General features: G+C 42.8%; 1 long non-coding RNA gene across 1 annotated transcript; it reads right to left on the reverse strand.

Annotated features, from left to right (window-relative positions):
- Positions 1-8906: 8906 nt before the first annotated feature.
- On the reverse strand, positions 8907-17460 carry LOC119913435. The gene is made up of 3 exons (XR_005446449.1): positions 17420-17460; positions 13303-13500; positions 8907-9103 (listed from the first exon to the last, which is right to left on the reverse strand). It is a non-coding gene; the product is annotated as an uncharacterized LOC119913435 (long non-coding RNA).
- Positions 17461-20319: the final 2859 nt, after the last annotated feature.

Below are 20319 nucleotides of genomic sequence, written 5' to 3' on the forward strand. Positions count from 1 at the left end.
TGGAAGAAGGACAAGCTACATATTTCACTTCAGTTATTTAAAGACAGTCTGTCGACCTACCAGAATGCTGTAAAGGCGGCAAAAGCTGCACACTTCTCTGACATGATAATGGCAAACCACTCTAGACCAAAGGTTTTATTTTCTGTTATCAACTCGGTTTTAAATCCTCCGGTAAATGTAATGAATGGTGTTTCGGATGAGCTATGTGAACGTTTCTTGAGATTTTTTATTGACAAAATATCTAACCTGAGATGCAATGCCAGCCGCTTTGAAACTAGTCAGTTGATGAATTCTGTTACCTGGGATGCTTTTGAGCCAATCAGTCTGAATCTCTTTAAAGAAATTATCACTAAGATGAAACCCTCGTACTGCTCTCTAGACATCATCTCTCCTAAGTGTCTTAAATTAGTTATTGATTCAGTTGGGCCAGGATTGGTTTCCTTTATTAATAAGTGCCTCCTTACCGGCTCTATCCCTGCTGCCCTTAAGGAGGCCACTGTCACTCCGTTACTCAAGAAGCCCTCACTGGATCCTACCGTGTTAAATAACTTCCGCCCTATCTCTGTTTTGCCTTTTGTCTCTAAGGTGTTAGAAAAAGTTGTGCTTGACCAACTCCAGATCTTTCTAAAACGCAATGATATTTCTGAAAAATTTCAATCTGGTTTTAAGTCTGCTCACAGTACTGAATCTGCTCTGCTGAGAGTTTTAAATTACATCTATCGTTCCACTTACACTGGTGATTCTGTGGCTCTTATTCTTCTGGATCTGTCGGCAGCTTTTGATACGATCGACCACTCCATCCTGATATCCAGACTAGAATGTGATGTGGGGCTAAAAGGCATCGTCCTCCAGTGGTTCCAGTCTTATCTCTCGGGTCGTACTTTCAGAGTAAAGCTAGGAAATTGCTCATCGTCTGTTGCGCCTCTAACCTGTGGCCTTCCTCAAGGATCTATCTTAGCGCCTTCTCTCTTTTCCCTCTACATGTTACCGCTGGGCAACATTCTAAGAAGACATGGGGTATCTTTTCACTGTTATGCAGACGACACCCAAATGTACGTTCCAATCAAGAGAAATGATCCCTCTGCCCTTTCATCATTCTTAGGCTGTCTAGATGAAGTAAAATTTTGGCTGGACCAAAATTTTTTGTTTTTAAATGAAACCAAAACAGAGATCATTGTTTTCGGGCCCACTGTTAACCCCCAGGCCGCCACCCTCGACCTAGGCAGACTAGCGGCGTTTAGATCCTCAAGTGTTCGGAACCTGGGCGTTCTACTGGATGAGTCTTTAAATTTTGATAAACAAATCTCCTCGGTAATAAGCTCTAGTTTTTATCACCTACGTCTCTTGTCAAAAGTCAAACCTTTTCTTAATCCTAAAACTCTTGAGATGGCTGTTCATGCTTTTATCACCACACGTGTAGATTACTGCAATTCACTTTACTGTGGTATCTCGAAATCCCAAACTGCTCGTCTGCAATTGGTGCAAAATGCCGCCGCAAGATTCCTCACAAATAGTCGTAAAAGTGATCATATCACCCCAATTCTGCGGTCTCTTCATTGGTTGCCCGTTAATTTCAGAACTGAGTTTAAAATCCTGTTATTTGTGTACAAAGCTTTATGCAAACAAGCACCTAGCTACCTAACTGAACTGCTACAACCGTATACTCCATCGAGAAGTCTCAGATCAGGCGAACAAAATCTGTTACAAGTCCCTCACTGCAGACTTAAACGCAGAGGGGATCGAGCTTTTTCTGTGGTTGGGCCTCGGCTGTGGAACAATTTGCCCTTAGACGTTAGGATAGCCCCTTCTGTGATCTCTTTTAAGTCACTTTTAAAAACGCACTTGTTTTCTTTGGCCTATAATTAAGGTTGTTTATGTATGAGTATCTTTGTATATACATATACCTATATGTATATGTGTGTGTTGTGTATGTTTATATGTCCTTTCTGTTGTTTATTTTTGATAACTCTATGATTGCTTGTGCTTCTTCCGTTCTAAGCTGTTCTTATCTTTGCTGTACTGTTCTATGATGTGCTGCTATGCATGGTGTTAGTGTCTTTTAATTTTGTTGTTCTGTAAAGCACTTTGGTCAGTCATTGGCTGCTATAAAATGTGCTATATAAATAAAAATGAACTTGAACTTGTATTTAACTTAAGTGTACTCAAAAATATTATTATTATGATAACCGCCACTTAAAAAATATTACACAAATATTTTGAGTATTCTGAACTTGTTCGGGTTTACAGTGTACTGCTGCTAGAGAGAGGAGGGCTTGTTGCTCTCAGCCTCGAAATTCATTATCAGACACAGAGCAGGAAGAACATCATCACACCCTGTTTAAGTTCTTCACTTCTGTCACTTTACACTGGACATTAAATTAAACTCCAGCTTTATTTAGGGAGGAACCAGTCTGATTAAAAGAATGAGCACTACGAAAATAAAATTGTTAAAATCTAATTCTTGTTGATTAAGCTGACAGTTCTTCTCTCTATTGATAATTGTTTGGTTTATAAAATGTCAGAAAATAGTGAAAAATGTCTAGTTTTGGCACAACAAATATATGAAACTCAAATATTTTCAGTTTACAACAGAGAGGGTTTGACTTTGGGTTAAAGGCAGGGTAAGCAATATGTTAAAGTTAAACAGTAACACTGGCTGTGAGCTCAGACCCCAATAATCAAGAAGAACAAGTTTATCAAGAGTCACAAGAGAACAGGAAGTAGATAGATAAATAAATAAACACACATGAATGCAGCACCATGTGTTTACTTGCTCTCCTTTGTTTTTCCTTACCTCGTCATGTAAGAAGCACCACAGACAGCTGCTGTGGCCACACAGTCAAGTTTATAAGTGAAATCTCATTTTCATTCAGTCATCAAACGCCTCATTTATCATCACAGACTTGATCTGGCAGCCTGAAGGTGAATCTGAAAATAAAGGTGATTTCTGCTTCCAGCACATTCTGCTTTATTTTCTGATCCAATAATAAGAGAAGAATCAGATGATTTGGTCAGAACCAGAATCAACAACCAGAATCAGAGCTGGAGTCAGAACTGATCAGATCTTACCCAACTTTAATGTGGAGCTTCTTCTGTGAAATAAATAGTGGTGGAGGAAGTATTCAGATCAATCTCTCAAGTACAAGTATCACAAATACTCTGTTAGAAGTTAAATTCCTGCATCCAACATGTTACTTCAGTTAAAGTACAGAAGGATTTAAGTGAAGTACTCATTCTGCAGGGCGGCCCCTGTCTGTTACGGGGTGTGGTGTGTGGACAGAGAGGACCCAAATGCAGCGTTCAGAGGGAAGGAGGTTTATTGGGGGAAAAAAAAAGGGTGAGAGGGACTGGAGTGGAGGGAGAGGAGGACGTCGGGGAAGTACTGGCACGGGGAACCAAGGAGACCGGGGGCCAGGGAGCCGGGGAACACAGGGGCCAAGGAAGCGAGGAGAGGCAGGGGAACAGGGAGGACGCCGAGAGGGAGGTCCGAAGGGGAGTGGGCCAGTGGATGAGCCCAGCCGAACGGAGGACGAGGGTGAGTGTACCTGGGAGGGAAACAGACAGAGAGACAAGGTTAGGGGAGACAATGACAAGGCACAGGGTAGGTTTGAAAAAACAAGAAACGAGGAAGCCTGAACACAGAAGTGGCACCAGGTATGGAGCAATGACGATCAAGCAAGGATGGTGTGGAGAACCGGGGTTGAAATACAGGCTGGGATGAGGTTGATTACTGGCAGGTGTGGCAGGCTGACGAGGTGGATGATGGGTTGCAGGTGCAGGTAGTTGGCTGGGCTCAGGAGCAGAGGGAGAGAGAGCACACGGGGGAGAAAACACAGAGAGGCGGGCAGAGAACAGGAAACCAAGGGAAAAAGCAGAAAAACTGATAAAAAGCAGAAAAAACCAGGACACTCACCGTCAGCCGGGCTGCCACCTCAACACTGTCAGTGTTATTATGTTACTGGATCATTATTATTGATCATTATAATGTAGGAGATACTTTAATGCTGTAGTTGGTGGAGGTGGAGCTCATTTGAACTGCTTCTTAATACTGTTGGCTAGTTTTATCTACACTGATCACATGTTTGTGTTTAAAATAGGAATCTGAAAAGTAACTAGTAACTATGGCTGTTAAATAAATGTAGTGCAGTAAAAAGTACAATATGTGTCTCCTCTGGATTTTAGTGCCAGCTGGTGGTGCTCTAAGTGCTCCTGTTTGTGTGGGAACGGTGAGGTGGGGGGGAGGCAGTGGGGCTGCGGGAGGGGCCCCGGCAAGGACGGGGATTGTTGGACTTTGGTTTGGGGCTACACTGACCTGCCTCGGGGGGGTCTGGGGGTCTGGGGCTCGGGGCTTTGGAGCCTCTGGGTCTTGGGCGGGTCTGCGCGCTGGGGGGGCTGGGCCCCCCTGGACCTGTCCTGGGGCTGGGCGGGGTTGTCGCGGACTCTGGGGTGCTGCCGGTGCTAGAGGGGCTCTTGCTATAAGCCCTGGGCTGGAGGGACCTGGCGTCCTCCTGCTTAGGGGGGTGGGGGACGGGACTGAATGAATGATGGGCCCAGTCAGGAATCTGGTGCCAGTGAGGAGGACCATTCTAGTATCCCTATGACCTCCTTCACCTATCTCCCTTTGGTAATGTCTCACAAAATACACCCTTAGGACTCTGGGGGCGGGTAGGCTGCAGGGCGTTTGGTGGGTGGGGCCCACTCTTGACCTTGGGATTTGGGGACTTGGGCTTGTGGCTTTTGCTCATTTCTGGGCGGGTGGTGTGTCCCTGGGCCTGGGGGCCTGTTGTCTCCTCTCCTCGCCTGGGCCCTCTTCGGCAGGGGTGGGGCTCCCGCTGCTTCCCCCTGCCAGCTCTCTCACAGTGGGGGCATTCGGGAGTCTCAGGGGCGCATCGCCGGCGTTGTCGGGGTAGGTTTTGGTACTCCTCCTTGGGGGTGCTTGACTGGGGGGGTTGGGCCCCATGTCCGGGGATGAGATCGGCCTCGGGGGCTGCTGGCACTGCCTGCACTCTAGGGAGGGATGCCTCGGGCTGGGCTGGGGGACCGTTGGCCTGGTTCTCCTGCGTTACCGCTCCCTGGCTGCAGGGAGCTTCCCGGCACGGCTTTCTGCTGTTCTTCCTTGGGGCGGGGTACAGCTTCCCCCGGGACATGCGGTCTGTGGTCCTTTGGGCTTTGGGGGGTCGCGGGGTGCCCTGGCTTCTGGGGGTGGGGGTCTCTGCGTGGGTTGATACGGTTGCGGTTTGGAGGGCTGCAGTGGGATTGTAGGACGATTGTGCTTTTTCCCTGGGCAGGGTCTCTGAATGGCTGCTGGGCGTTTAGTTTGTGCATTGGAGTCCAGGGAGGCATTTCCTCATTGGCTTGGAGGGACCAGTTTGCGTCCCTGTTTTGCTTCGTTGGCCTCGGATCCGTGCTTCCCCATTTCTCTGTCGGCCAGTTGTTGGACTCCTCTGGATACTGAGGTATATAGTTAGTTTTCGGGATGTGCAGTGTGGGTGCGGGGCAGGGCTGTGCTCCGGTTTGTTCTGGGTTTGTGCCTGGAGTTCTCGGCCCTTGACGGGTGGGTGGGTTGTTGGTGGCATGGAGCTGAGCTAGTTGATTTTGCCTCGTTGCTGGTTTGGCTGGTGTTGCACGGACTTTTATTGGCGGGTGCACGGTGACAATGTGCGGCGCGTTTGCTGCCGGGCTGGGACTTGCTGCTGGTCTTTCTCTCCGCTGGCTGTCGTGTTATTCCGCTTGCTCTCTCTCGTTTGCCCGACCTCGCACGCTGGATTCGCGGGGGGCTGCTGGGCACTGGGTGTTGCCGTGCTCGCGCAGTGTGCGCGTTGGCCTTGTCACTTGTGCATTGGTGTTGATGATTGCGTGGCATTTTGGCGTTTTGGTTGTTCGCTGCGTGGCGGTGGGGTGCTGGGTGGGAGGGGGAGCACTGGTCTATGTTGTGTGCGCGCCACGGTCGGTCCGGGCGCTGCTCTTCCGCGGGTTACTTTTTTTGCGTTCCGTCGGCATTACGTTGTCAACTGGCATTTGGGTCGGGGTCTTCCGTGTTTGCATCGCGGTGCATCTGGGAGTCTTTTTTTTTTATTGATTTATTCTTTTTCTTTCTCCCACCCCTATTGGCTACTGGGGTTCTTGCCTGCCTGTTGCTGGGGTAGGTGTGGCACAGTCATGGCGTCCCACTCTCACTAACAACTACATTCTTTAACAGACTTAGCCCCCCTCTCTGTTCTATTGCAGGTTTCGTTGCTTTCTGCAATTGGTGTTTCCCACTGCTTTTCCCTGTTGTCCCCACCTTCCATCCCCCTTCTCTTACAGGTCTTGTCCTTTCTCTGTGCTGTCTGTTTTTGCCCCCTGTCCGGCCTGGTGATAAATCATTACATAATTAAATAAATAATAAAACAGACAAAGTATAGTAGTATAGTATATTAATACTCTCTTAAAATACAATCTGTCTGGCACAATATGGTATCCAGGTCATCATACTCTATACCAGGCTGCTGGGCAGGACAGGATAAAAAAAAAAAAAGAAGCCCAATATGTCCTACTTTGAGTATAAAGCACCATAAAATGAATGTACTCAGGTAAAATATAAGTACCTCAAAGTTGTAAAGCACAGTACTTGAGTAAATGTACTTGGTGAGTTTCCAGCAGTGGAAATAAAGAAAACAAAGATGGTGGTTTGGTGTTTTACTTCAACACTGAATCTGATCCAGCTGCAGCAGTTTTCCAACCTTAAAGCTCCTTCAGGGGAAATCTGAGGAGAAAAGTGGGTTTGAAGAAGTTAAATCGGGGTCTCATTTTAACTTGTGCGCAGAGTTTAATTTTAAATCCAGTTTAACATTTTAAATCAGTTGGAACTAAATTCTGATTCCATAAAATTTTTGCCAAATGAAGTGAGTCAGACACAAAGTGTTTACATCAGCAGTTCAGTTAAAGCTCTCTGAGTGAAAACAGTGGAAAAGCTGACATCTGCTGGCAGAAAGCAGCTCCAGCAGGAGCTCCAGAACATGAACGCTGCTACTTTATGCACATGTGGAGCAAATCCTCTGTATGAGTCACTTTGATTTCAAAACAAGGCGTCTGCAGCATAAAGACAGTAAATGAAAAAGATCTTCCCCTGCAGAGTAAAGCCTTCAGTTCACTAAGTGCAGGGTGTCATTCAATGTTTAATGAATTAGTAAAAGTAGTGCATCATGCTGAGTCGTTATGAAGTTGTTGACGCTTCAGTATCCCACGATTATCATTACTCAGAGCAGCTGCTGAAAAAGCAGAGATTCAGAATGGTTTAATGTTGGTATGTAAAGTGGCCACACAGCTATTATAATATTTAGCTTGTTGATAAGTGAAGCAGCCTTTCGTCTGAGAGCCACAGAGTGAATCAGCTGCAGGTGATCAGCTGAGTTATTATTGAACATGACTTCCTGTATTCAGACCAGTGAATCAGTTTGAGAGTGACAGCAGCTTCTCATCCTGTTGACAGTTTAATACTGGGGCCACCTTTTGACTGAGCGAGCACACGTTGGAAACTAATTCACATTAATTGTGCAAAGAAAACAGGACCTTTCTCAGTGTAGCAGTCAGACGGCTTTTCGCCTTTATCTTCTGCTCAGAGCCTCATGAAGACGTAAACAGCTGACTACAGACATCATCTGTTTGTAATCAGCTAAGAAACTACAGTGAAGCCTTGATTGAATCCAGACGTTGTTCACGTTTTATCTCCTTTCTGATCCTCATAAGAAAATATTAACGTTGTGTTATCGAACTTAGTATTATTCATGCAATGAATTGAGAATCTCTTAACAAGATGACCGTATATTTTCCTTCGTAAATCGTACATTTATTTTGCTATAGTCTGACGGTGGTCATCCATGTTACTCTTTGAAAGCTAGATCCAGTCACACTGTAGGCTTTTGTAAGGAAGCTACTCCTACAAATATCTACACGGTCCATTGATACTGTAAAATCAAGATCACTGTGATCAGTTTAACACATTGCTCGCCTTAATTAGCCTTAATCTAGGCCTCCTACTTGACTCAGAATGTACATTGAACTGAATGCCGCATTGTAGACAATATTTTGTATTATTATCATAATCATTTAATAATGCATTGCATTGAAATAGCACTTTTCATACACACAAAGCAATTACAGTACTTGTCCTACCAGGCTGGACAAACTGCCAAAATATATTTCCCCCTACATAATACACAGATGATAGCATCATCAAGTATTTTATTTTGTGTAAACTTCACATCATGACTAATAACAGTGATGAATGTGGAGTAGTTTCTTCTTTCATCCAAGTTATACGGGGATAAAAAGACTTTTTAATGAATTTTTTATATACACAGCGGATCAGATGACGACGTGAAAGCGAAAGAGGTTGTTCATAGAGACAAACCCACAGATAATTATCACCAGACTTTGTAGTTCTTTAATTAAGTTTCTGCAACAACACAATCTGTTGGGATATACTAGTAAAACAGAGTATTTTAAATAAAGTAAACAGATATATAATCCTGCGCTAATAACAATGAGACTTAAATCCAAACTTTTTACAGGTTTTATCTTGTTTCTGTGAGTAACTATTATCTGTTAAACTGACAGAAAAGTCTGGTGTTGGTGAGCAGAACTTCAGAGAGGGAACAGAATGCATAAATGCATGCAACATCTGAATGAAATAAAGTCCAGGTCCACGTCCAGGTGGAGGAGGTGTCTGAGTGTGCAGCAGAAGGAGTGGAGGAGTCTCAGTGTGTCTGCAGAGACTGTGTAGAAGGACAGAGCAGCAGCAGAGCAGTCCAGATCCACTGATGATACTCTGTCACATCCAGAGGAACACACAGGGATGATGGTGGACTTGACTTTGTGTCTGACAGTGGAGCTGATCTCAGAGCAGTTCAGACTGCAGCACTGTTGTGATTCCTCTGTCAGTCACTGCTGGATGAAGCTCTCCTCTCCACTCTACCTCCCAGTAACATGGCCCAGTCAGAGCCTCTCCACACACAAGCTGATGCTGCTGCTTCAACCTCTCTGGATCATCAGGACACAGCTGATCCTCTCTCAACACCTCCACCTTTCTGACCCCTCACACTCTGACAGAGATCACTTCCATCTGGTGAGAGAAGAAGACAGAGAGCAGAAGTCATAAAGCAGATTTTACAGAGACAGGGAGGAAAAAAGGAGAGTTTAAGCAAAAGAATGCAAGAAGAGGCAAGAGCAAGCAGCAAAGTGTCTGCACTGTAAGAAAGCAGGAAGTTTAATCAAACACATGTTCACTGCCTGTTCTCTCTCTCTCTCTCTGTCTCTGATTAAATCCTGAAGCCTGTCACCATCCTCCTCTCACAGCTTCACTGAGGAAAGCAGCAGCTGAGAAGGTTGGAGGTTTACAGGAAATACTGGATCTCTGCTTTGATACTGTGTTTATCACAACATTTTGTAATGCCAATAATTTTAGTGAGGCTGTTAGTGAGTTTTCATGGTCTTGAAAGTCTTCCGTGGTATCAAATAAAGGAAAAGCCCTGGCCCTGATGACATCGGAGGTCAGTTTTTGAAGGACTGTGCTGTGCAACCGGTAGACATCCTCTGCTTCATCTTCCAGTTGTCCTTACAGCTGCATGAGGTTCCTTGTCTTTGGAAGGACTAATTGGAATAATTGTTCTTGTGCCTAAGATTCAAACTCCAAAGACACTTTTGAAGGTGTGCAGCAAAATTGCTCGTTCACCCTTCAATGAACTCCATGACCTGTACAAGGTCAGGTCCTTAAAGGAAGAGAGAACAATCTTGGCTTATACAAGCCATCCCTTATGAGGTGAATTCATGCTGCTAACACCAGGGCGCAGATATAGCCTACCACGATGCAGAACAAATGGGCTTTATTAGGGTTGCAAGCCCGCGAAGGGCATGGGAACCCAGGACCAGCAGGGCTGGGAACCCTATTGTAATGGTATTCATTTTTATTATCATTATTCTTCCTTACATAAAAGTGATACTGCGGCCTACACGGGAAGTAAATCAGTAATAACTCCTCAGCCTAGATGCATAATTCTGGTCTCCTTTGATAGGTTAGAAGCTAAGGAATATGAATCAACTTTACACAAAACTATTTACTTTTCTATTAAAGGTTAAATGGAGATGCAATAAAGGAATATATGATATTTTCATCCTCACTTGGAATAAAATCTATATTTTAATAGCAATATCACAATTAAAACAATCATCTAACTCATTATAATGCAACTGAATATCTTCTAATACACCGGAAATACAACTGTAACTGTAAAGTTGATGAAAAGAAACTGGCCATATTTACTGTTTATATGTTCACTTTTATTAGGATTTTTCTTCAAAACACTATTTCTCTCCATACAACCACATTCTAAATAACATAAAGCTTCCAAAACATTGAAATATTGATAAAAACAGTGAATATTGATCAACATGCTTTACAGACCCACAAGTTGAGAACAGAACATCCTACAGGGCTGTAAGTGCTGTCCTGGGGTGGCTGTGGCTCAGGGGGTAGAGCGGGTTGGCCGTTAACCGGAATGTCGGCGGTTCGATCCCTGGCTCCCCCTGGCGTGTCGAAGTGTCCTTGGGCAAGATACTGAACCCCGATTTGCCCCTGGCGGCTATTCCGCCAGTGTATGAATGAGTGTGAATGTTAGTTTCCGTTTGAGCACAGTGTATGAATGTGAATGCAGATGTAGTGTAAAAGCGCTTTGAGTGGTCGAAAAGACTAGAAAGGCGCTATACAAGTACGGAGCATTTACATTTAATATATTGAAGCATTTACATTTAATATATTGAAGAGACAAATCGATTGGTATACTGGTTGGCCAGTAGAGGCTGATAAAGAAAGTCTGTTCCAAAGAAATGCTTGTTCTCTCCTTCATTTTGACAAGAGAAACAAAACCTAAGAATTCACAGATTGAGCAATATCAAGATGGCGGACCGCGGCGATCTCTATTGACACAATGTCGGGTCGGAAATTACTCTATTAGATTTCTTCTTTAGTCAAAAACTGTGTAGTCAAAAACTTCACTGGAGACGGTCAAGAGTCGGTGCAAAAGAGTTTATTCCAATAAAGGACAGATAAACCCGAGCAACATCCCTGCAGGTCTCAGGATGGAACCGAGTTGGTGGTCAGCGAACATCGCCTTATATTCACCTTAAGCTCCACCTTAAGCTCCACCTTGTCCCTCCCTTCAGGTGGGCGTTACATCTTAACTCCTCCTTATCTCCTCCCTTCAGGTGGGCGTTACAGCTTAACTCCTCCTTATCTCCTCCTTCCAGGTGGGCGTCACACCTTAACTCCATCTATAGTGTTCGCTGACCACTCCTCCCCTTTGGTGCATTTCTTATCCTCTACTGCCATCTAGTGGCCTTTTTCTTGTACTGTTTTACCAAATTAACCCTTTCATTAATGTTACAATGTCCACTTTTTAGCTATTATTACATGTAATTATTGTTACCATTTATCTCTCTTTATATTTTTTACATTACTGGATTAGAAATCCACCAATATGTTTCAACTTCAGTCCCACCGTATTTTTTAAAAGTTATACAGGCATAGTTTGACACCATTAAAACTTAAACACTTACAATCGTAAAAGAATTAATAAGGAGTAACATATTCAATACATGTATAACGTGATTCAATGAACAAGTACATGATTCAACAATGCCAACCATGAGGGTGCTTTGTCTCATACAAGTTTAGTTTCGGCAGCGCAAAGCTTGGTTTCGTGCAGTACCTGGCCGTACCCTGCCGTACCAGGCGCCATAAATCACAATGTGTCATGATCTCATTCTTGGCCTCAGTTTGCGATGATCTCAGGCCTGGCGTACGTGACTGACAGCAGGTGCCTCGCTTCTATTGAGTGGGTTACGGTTGGCTAGGTTTTGCCTGCGCGGCCTGAGCAGCTTCTCTGCTCATGTAGGCACATTGAAAAAGCACACGTTCATGAATACACAGAGTATAAGAATAATATATGATAAACACACAGAGTATAAGAATAAATATGAGTTTGAACACACTCATTAAACACTCAGTAGTTAAACTTTACACTAAAAGAATAACAGCACCTTTACCCTGTGAGACCACAGTCATTCTTCCAGTGGCTATACTACAAACACTTCTAAGTAATTATAACATATTGTAAACCAACAAAGTGTATAAATATAGAAAAAGAACCTAACAAACAATCTAGGAATTAGGCATTATTCATCAACAACCCACAGCTGTTTTTGGACTGAAAACTGTGAAAACGACAAAAGCAAGTCAGCAGTTGTAACTGTAAATATATATTGCTGCGTTTGTTGTTATTGTTAGTCGGCTAATAACTCTTTGTGATTTGAGTGATATGAGTAACACAGCTAATCAGAGCTGGAGCTGAGCTTTCTTTAGAGTGGTCAGACTGCGAGGTAGGATGAAATGAGACATACGTGGAAGGCAGTAAGTGCATCCACGTACAGTGATTACAGAGCCATTCATGTTGTGATACAAGTACATTTAGATGCTGTTTGATGTGTGTTTGGTGTGGATAAACATGGTTGATTTGAGATGCTATCTGAGCCTCCTAGCTTCACAGAGGTGTGTGGCATGCATAGGGTGACAAAATAATCTGATCATCCATGGATTTTTCAATTTGAGGCAAAAAAATCGATCGTCCTGCCTGGTAACGGGATTAACTCCTCCGAACCGGCGAGTCCGATTGGCACCAACCTTGGCACAGACCATCATTTGACGAATTTGATAAAAGTTGTGAATTATAAGCCAACAAATGTTTGTGCGCAATGCAAAAAACAGAAAGTGATGTCATATCTTTATGGTTTAGAGTGGCTGATCTACACCAAACTTGGTGAGCTTATGTGGCATTTTATTTACTTATTATAACAATGCACCATATGTGTACCAGATATAGCTAAAAGCTAATTCCCATCTGCAGTCCCTGGGCAGGTGCCAATAGTGCACAAGATATTACAGTAAAAAAACTTTGGTGCAATTACCTCCTAGGTGGCGCTGTGTAACAGCAATTATTATCTGTTTCTCCATAACCACACCTCACATTGACATGCCACTGGAACCGAATTGTTCAGGACAGTCTCCTTACTCCAGGGACCAAAGTTGACTCTAACATGCCTATAGGTGGCGCTGTTATTGCAGATTAAATACATTTTAAAAATCCCATTGTCTTATATTAATTTTATATCTCCATAACCACAAGTCCGATTGATATCAAATTTGGGTGAATTGTTGTCAATTATCCCTGCTATTATCAACATTTTAAATGACTCCAACCCTCTACTGACCTCAGAGTCTCCAGCCTACAGTGTGGACTCTCCAGAAGATCAGACAGCAGCTTCACTCCTGAATCCTGCAGCTCCTTGTTTTCTCTCAGTCTTAGACTGTTTCCACCCAGCTCCAGCTCTCTCAGATGGGAGGGGTTGGACTTCAGAGCTGAGGCCAGAGAAGCACAGCTGATCTCTGACAAACTGCAGCAACTCAGTCTGAATAAAGAATAAATGATGTAACGTTAGAAGACAATGTTCCTGCTTCAAATCATTCAGTGTTTAATAATCTGTTCAGAGCTGAAGAAGGTTTAGAATGTAGAAGTTTAGTAATGGAAACTCCAAACACCTGAACCAACAGGATGGAGGTTCAAACTGTAAAAAATAAAAAGGTCAAAAGAGCTCTCATTAATATTAATAACAACGTGCAGCTACTTCAATAAAGACATAGTCTCTTCACCTCTTAAACTCTGCAGCTCCACCAGTGGCTCCATCTGTACAAACTCATGTTGTGCAGCCAAATAAAAACCAGAGAAACTGTTTTAAGATTCGACTCGAGATCATATTTTTGCATTAAGATACACAGGGTGCATCCCAAGTCTCTTAATTGCATCCATGTTTCCCTCACTTGCATCTTTTCCTTGTGTCTTAGTCCCGCCCACTGGGGAAGAATGGAGAGACGCAAGAAAACAATGCGAGAGGAGAAGGAACAAGGAAATATGTTTTTCGAGACATGAGACGTTCTTTCCTCAAAAGCGTCACCTGAAGTGACGTCCATTATTGATGAGAGCAGAAGCTGATCACTGCTGGATCAGTCGGCTTTACCAGCTGAAGAGACTTGATGGAGTTTGTGTCTGCACACAAACTGTTGTGCACTGTGCTGATGATAATAAAGGGTCAATGTTTTCTCTCTGTAGCTGTTTAACAAGCACCTGCATATGAATAATTATATTTATACTTTGTCCTGCTCAGAGACAGAATAATTTCTACTGGCAGAATGTTTTATTATTTATGTGCATCTGTATTTATTGTCATTGTGTATTCATTACTAAATAACCCAGTATATGATCATGGTGTATTTTGAACATACTGATTTATGAGACTAAATGTTTAAGGGAAATTGAAATGATTTAACTCATATGAAAGCTTAAGCTCAGTTTTCCATTTATTTCATCTTGTGATGTTCTTTAACTCTACTCCAAGCATTTTATTTGTGAGTCACTTCTAACTCATCCCAGATCAATCAATGCGTACAACGTTTAATGTGGCTTAACGTCTTGCAGAAGCTGATTTTACTCACGTAGCCACCTGCTTTCATCAGATGCAGTCGGTGAGATCTGCTGGATGTGCAGACTTTCTTTGACTTTGCTTGCTTCATTAGGATGTTAAAACCTAGATGACCTGTAATTTTCTAATGTTAAACTCAGATAAAACTGAAGTTATTGTTCTGGGGCCCAAGCACCTTTGTGACGCATTATCTAAAGATATAGTTTCCCTTGATGGCATCGCCCTGGCCTCCAGCACCATTGTGAGGAATCTTGGAGTTATCTTTGATCAGGACATGTCGTTTAAGTCTCACATTAAGCAAATTTCAAGGGCCGCCTTTTTCACCTACATAATATTGCGAAAATCAGGAACATCCTGTCTAAAAATGATGCAGAAAAACTAGTCCATGCATTTGTTACTTCTAGGCTGGATTACTGCAATTCTTTATTATCAGGCTGCTCGAAAAAGTCCATTAAGACTCTTCAGCTGATCCAGAATGCTGCAGCACGTGTTCTGACAGGAACCAGGAAAAGAGATCACATTTCTCCTGTTTTAGCTTCTTTGCATCGGCTTCCAGTAAAATCCAGAATAGAATTTAAAATCATTCTTCTTACCTACAAAGCTCTTAATGGTCAGGCACCATCTTATCTTAAAGAGCTCATAGTACCTTACTACCCCACCAGAGCACTGCGCTCCCAGAATGCAGGGTTACTTGTGGTTCCTAGAGTCTCCAAAAGTAGACTAGGAGCCAGAGCGTTCAGCTATCAAGCTCCTCTCCTGTGGAACCAGGTTCCAGTTTGGGTTCAGGAGGCAGACACCATCTCCACATTTAAGAGTAGGCTTAAGACTTTCCTCTTTGATAAAGCTTATAGTTAGGGCTGGCTCAGGTAGTCCTGAACCATCCCTTAGTTATGCTGCTATAGGCCTAGACTGCCGGGGGATTTCCCATGATGCACTGAGCTCCTCTCTCCTCTACTTTCTCTCCCTCTGTCTGCAACCTCATCCCATTATTGCATGTTACTAACACAACTTCTCCCCTTTCTGGTAGTCTTGTGCTTTCTCGTCCCTCTCCTCTCTCCTCCTATCACTTCCTGCAGGTGTTTCTTTCGAGGCAGATGGTCGCCCACCCTGAGCCATGGTTCTGCTCGAGGTTTCTGCCTCTAAAAAGGAAGTTTTTCCTTGCCTCTGTCGCGTAGTGCTGCTTTTGGTGGGAATTGTTGTGCTTCTGTAAATAACATCACAGAGTACGGTCTAGACCTGCTCTTTAATGAAAAGCGCTGTGAGATAACTGTTGTTGTGATTTGGCGCTATATAAATAAAATTGAATTGAATAAAGGTGCAGTTTAGTTTGACTCCTTACTCGTTTACAATGTTTATTTGTCATCTGTTTGGACTAAACACTGTGACTGATTGAAAATGCTGATAAATTATGTAAGCCTAAAAAGTGCTTCTTGCTGACAAACTCTCCGACTCTCTGACTTTAATGGTCTCCATAAAATACATTAATGGGGGAAATCTCAGTAAAACAGAAATATTTCTAACAGCCTAAATGAAGAAGCGTTGTGTGCTGCTTTTGTTGTTCAGACTTAGAGTGAACACAGATTTTACCTAGACTGTGAATTATAAAACAAATCAACGGATTTCCAATAAGGGGTCGTGTCAGTCAGTAAAAAACTTCCGCGAAGAATGCACTTGTGTATGCGCTCTCATAGCTCCTCAGAGATGGGTCCTCGTTTCTCGGAGCACAATTAAGAGCTTTGGGACGGTCTGCAAGAAGGCCGACCAGAACAACTTCTGGTTAAGGCGAGGGACGAGGAGCGAGGAAACGACAAATAAGAGACTTGAGATGCACCTTCATTGTGAATCAGTATAATATCAACCATAAGGCTGTGATGAAGGTTATGGGAAAGAAAGACTACACTTTCCTTCAGACCATCACCGTCTCCCAGCCTCAGAAAATTCTGAAGGATCCTTCCCATATTCTTCACTCTGAATACGATGTTTTACCTGCAGGGAAACGCCTTAGAGCCAGCAGATGTAAAAGTAACTGCTATAAGCTGTCCTTCATCCCAACTTCCACAGCGCTCCTAAATAAACAATCTGCTCAGAACAAGATGGCTTGAAGTAATTCAGCACTTTATTTTTAAGCATAGTTGTTTGATCGCTTGCACTAATGTTTTTTATCAACCAGATCTATATGAGTCTTTTTTAATATAGAATTGTGGCGGTAGTACTTTTAGTGTTTGTCATACTGTTTTCTGCTTTATGTGCTCAAAGGTAATTGAATATTATAATTCTGAGGTTTCATATCACTCAGGTTCTATTTACCTTGTAATCAATGATTGACAGGGGCAGGGTCATAGATACTTGTGCAATGTAATGTAAATGTATGGTGGATTGTATGATGTATGTGAATGTAAAGTCCATATGTGTTACTGGTGTTTACTGCAGCCTCATGCAGCACTGATGTCCAAGACAAATTTCACTCAGGGGACAATAAAGTTGATCTTATCTTAAAATGTGGGGATTTGGTTTTGGTATTTCCTGTTTTAGTCCGTTAATCATTTCCTGTCTCTGTGTTTTCTCGTTCTCTGTATTTGTTTTGTCTTGTCATTTATTCATTTGTTCTGTTTCCTGGTATTTTCCTCTTGTCTCATTTCAGGTCACTTCCCTCCGTGCTGTGGTATTCTTCTACTAGTTTGATGGATTTGTACCTGCTCTGCTTAAATGTCCTGCATTTGGGTACAAATCCCTGCTTTTTCCTGTGTCTGCACTCCGCTAATGCACCACCATGAGTCTACAGTCCAGTGTCACTACAACTCTCAGATATATCATATTAATCTCAGCACAAAAACAAAAAATGGTGTCTGACCTCAGAGTCTCCAGTCTACAGTGTGGACTCTCCAGAAAACCACACAGCAGCTTCACTCCTGAATCCTGCAGTGTCTTGTTTCCACTCAGCTCCAGCTCTCTCAGATGGGAGGGGTTGGACTTCAGAGCTGAGGCCAGAGAAGCACAGCTGATCTCTGACAAACTGCAGCATTTCAATCTGAATAAAGAATAAATGATGTAGAGGAAATTTGATTTAAAATCCAGTCAGATGTGTTTAGGTTTGAAATGTGTATCAATGATCAGACAATATTTGTGACAACACATTGAAATTAATGTAAACTCCAGCAAGTAAAACATTAGTTCAGAATGAGATCTTCTGAGAGCTTCTATCAGCAAGATTGCTAGAGGAACCAGAGGGACCCTGTCACAGTTATTCTATGGAAGGGGAGAGGGTGGACGTCAATAAGAAACTGGACTGAAAACACAACACTTGCACCCTCTTCAGGAAGAGACAGAGCAGATCCTTCAGTGAGTGCAACAGGCTCCTGAAGACCTTCTACCAGTATGTAGTAGCCAGTGCTCTGGTGTGCTGGGAAGGTGGCATCAAAGCCGGCAAGGCGAAGTTGGTGAGGAAGGCCAGCTCTGTAGACAGACTGCAACCCGACACTATGGAGTCAGTGGTGTAGAGGCAAACTCTCCATGAGAAGCTGAACATTTTGAGGGCTTTGGGCAAAGCCTCAAGTTTCTACAAGACTCTATAGCTCCGCAGCGAAGGAATGATTTCACTGGCTAGGATAGTTCCTTCTGCTTCCACTCTCTCAACAAAAAAAAAGACATCCAAATTACTCAAGCTCAGCTTTTTTAATCAGGTTTTGAATTTTAAACATTTTTATTGTTTCAATCAATTCTAATCACTATAAAGGTGTATGCTTGCCCTTGCTCAATTTTGCAACAAATTTATAATCACTGCAATTAAAGTACAAGTTGTAGACATTCAGTTTAAAGGCAAGGCAATGCTTTACTTGGTATAGTGTGTTTACCTACTTTAAAAGGCCCTTATCTTGGGGCCTATTTTCCCAGCAACTAAATATTATCCTAACCAAACCAAGTGCACTGATCAATGAGAAGAGAGCTGCTGTTAACCGACATGGCTGTTGTGGTATCTGGCTCTAGGGCTATACGGCCTGGTGCTTTTTCAGAGTTAGCAGGGTAGGCATCCAGATAAAGGCAGTTAAAAGCTAGACAAATCTCTTCGACACCAGCTTAAACATTCCTCAGTTTTAACTAATAGGATAATACTCTGGCCTGGACGATCAGTACCTTCAAACAGAGAGCTGGACCAGTACCTCCTGTACAGGGGTAACTTGGCATCCAACAATTCACACTATTCTCCCTCTCAACAGTCTGTTGAACGAATTCATATGTTATTTGTTCTATATTGTATTATACCTATACTATTACTTACCTTATAATCTTTTAATATTTTATATGACATTGGGGTACTATTCTACAGATTATGGTATACTATAATCTGGGAGAGGCAGAGGGTGCTGCCGCCCCGGGTCCACGGCTCATAGGGGGCCCACATTAGACCCAATCTGCCCGACTGAACATGCGTTTTTGTTGTTTAGTTGAAACAGTTGAGGCATGCTGACTGTGGCACTGTGCAGAAGACGGATCAGGTATAAAGTTTGAATTTCAAGAGAGTTACACAGCTTATTACATCAGAAAGTTACTGCTAACATTACTGCATACTGCTCTCTCCTCATCAGGACACCTGTGCTTTCCCACTCACCTGAAGCAGATTCTGCAATCACCTAACCTGTCTTAATCCTCAGCTTTCTAACCAATCTTTGCCAGATCGTCTGTTTACCTAAGTGGTAACACTTGCTTCGGCCAATCTTAGTTTTTTTGCATAGTTGCCTGTTGAATCACTTGTCTTGATCCTTGTCTGACTTTACATGTTTTTGCTCCTGCTTCAGATACCCGCACGTCTGCCCGCACTCAGCCCCAGTCTCACGGAGGATTTCTAAGCCCTATTTCCTCCTGTTGTTCAATAAAACCCCTGTTCCTGTTTCTAACTGTGCCTGTGCCTCTGTCTCTGCTCCTGCATTCTAGACAGCCCAGTCTAACAAGGTGGTAGTTCTCAGTATAATAAAAGACACAACTGCACTGATCTGGGTTCCTCCTTGTGTAGGACAAGGCCCGGGCTCATGTGACTAGAGTGTGTAGGCAGTTCCTGGATGAAAAAGGCACTGATTCCATTGACTGGCCCTCACGGTCCCCAGACCTGAATCCAATTGAGAACCTCTGGGATGTTATGTATCAGTGCATCCAATGTCAATAAGTAGTCAAACAAACTGTCCAGGAGCCATTTTGTTCTCAATGAATTATACGATGTACAGTTAAGATTTTAAACTTTTATGTTCATCAAGATCTAATTGATTTAAGTGTTCCTTGGAATTTATTTGAGCAGATTTGCTGACTCACTGTTCACACTATCACATCACTATCACTTTACCTTGTAATCTTGTCTTTAATTGCTCTTGTATTCTTTGCATTTTCTTAGTTTTACATACCTCTTATTACTTGTTTTTTTCTTTCCTATTCTGTTCTTAATCCTGAGCTTGCTGCTGCAACAACCTAAATTAAATTCCAATGAATAAAGATAATCTTATCTAATATATGTAATTTTGTGACTGCATTGTAAATTTAGAAAAATTAAATAAAACCAAAAACAAATATTCAACTTTATGGATGGAAGTTATGTATTAACATAAATTTGCTTTAATTGTTAATTAAACATATCAAATCTACAATAGTAACAGAGTCAGTGAGCTGACCTCAGAATCTCCAGTCCACAACTTTGACATCATATTAATCTCAGTACAGAAAGAAAAAAAATGGTGTCTGACCTCAGAGTCTTCAGTCTACAGTGTG

Source organism: Micropterus salmoides, unplaced genomic scaffold (genome assembly GCF_014851395.1).
Source record: "Micropterus salmoides isolate LMB-PRFRI ecotype aquatic unplaced genomic scaffold, ASM1485139v1 Ms_hic_scaffold_1, whole genome shotgun sequence".
Lineage (NCBI taxonomy): Eukaryota > Metazoa > Chordata > Actinopteri > Centrarchiformes > Centrarchidae > Micropterus > Micropterus salmoides.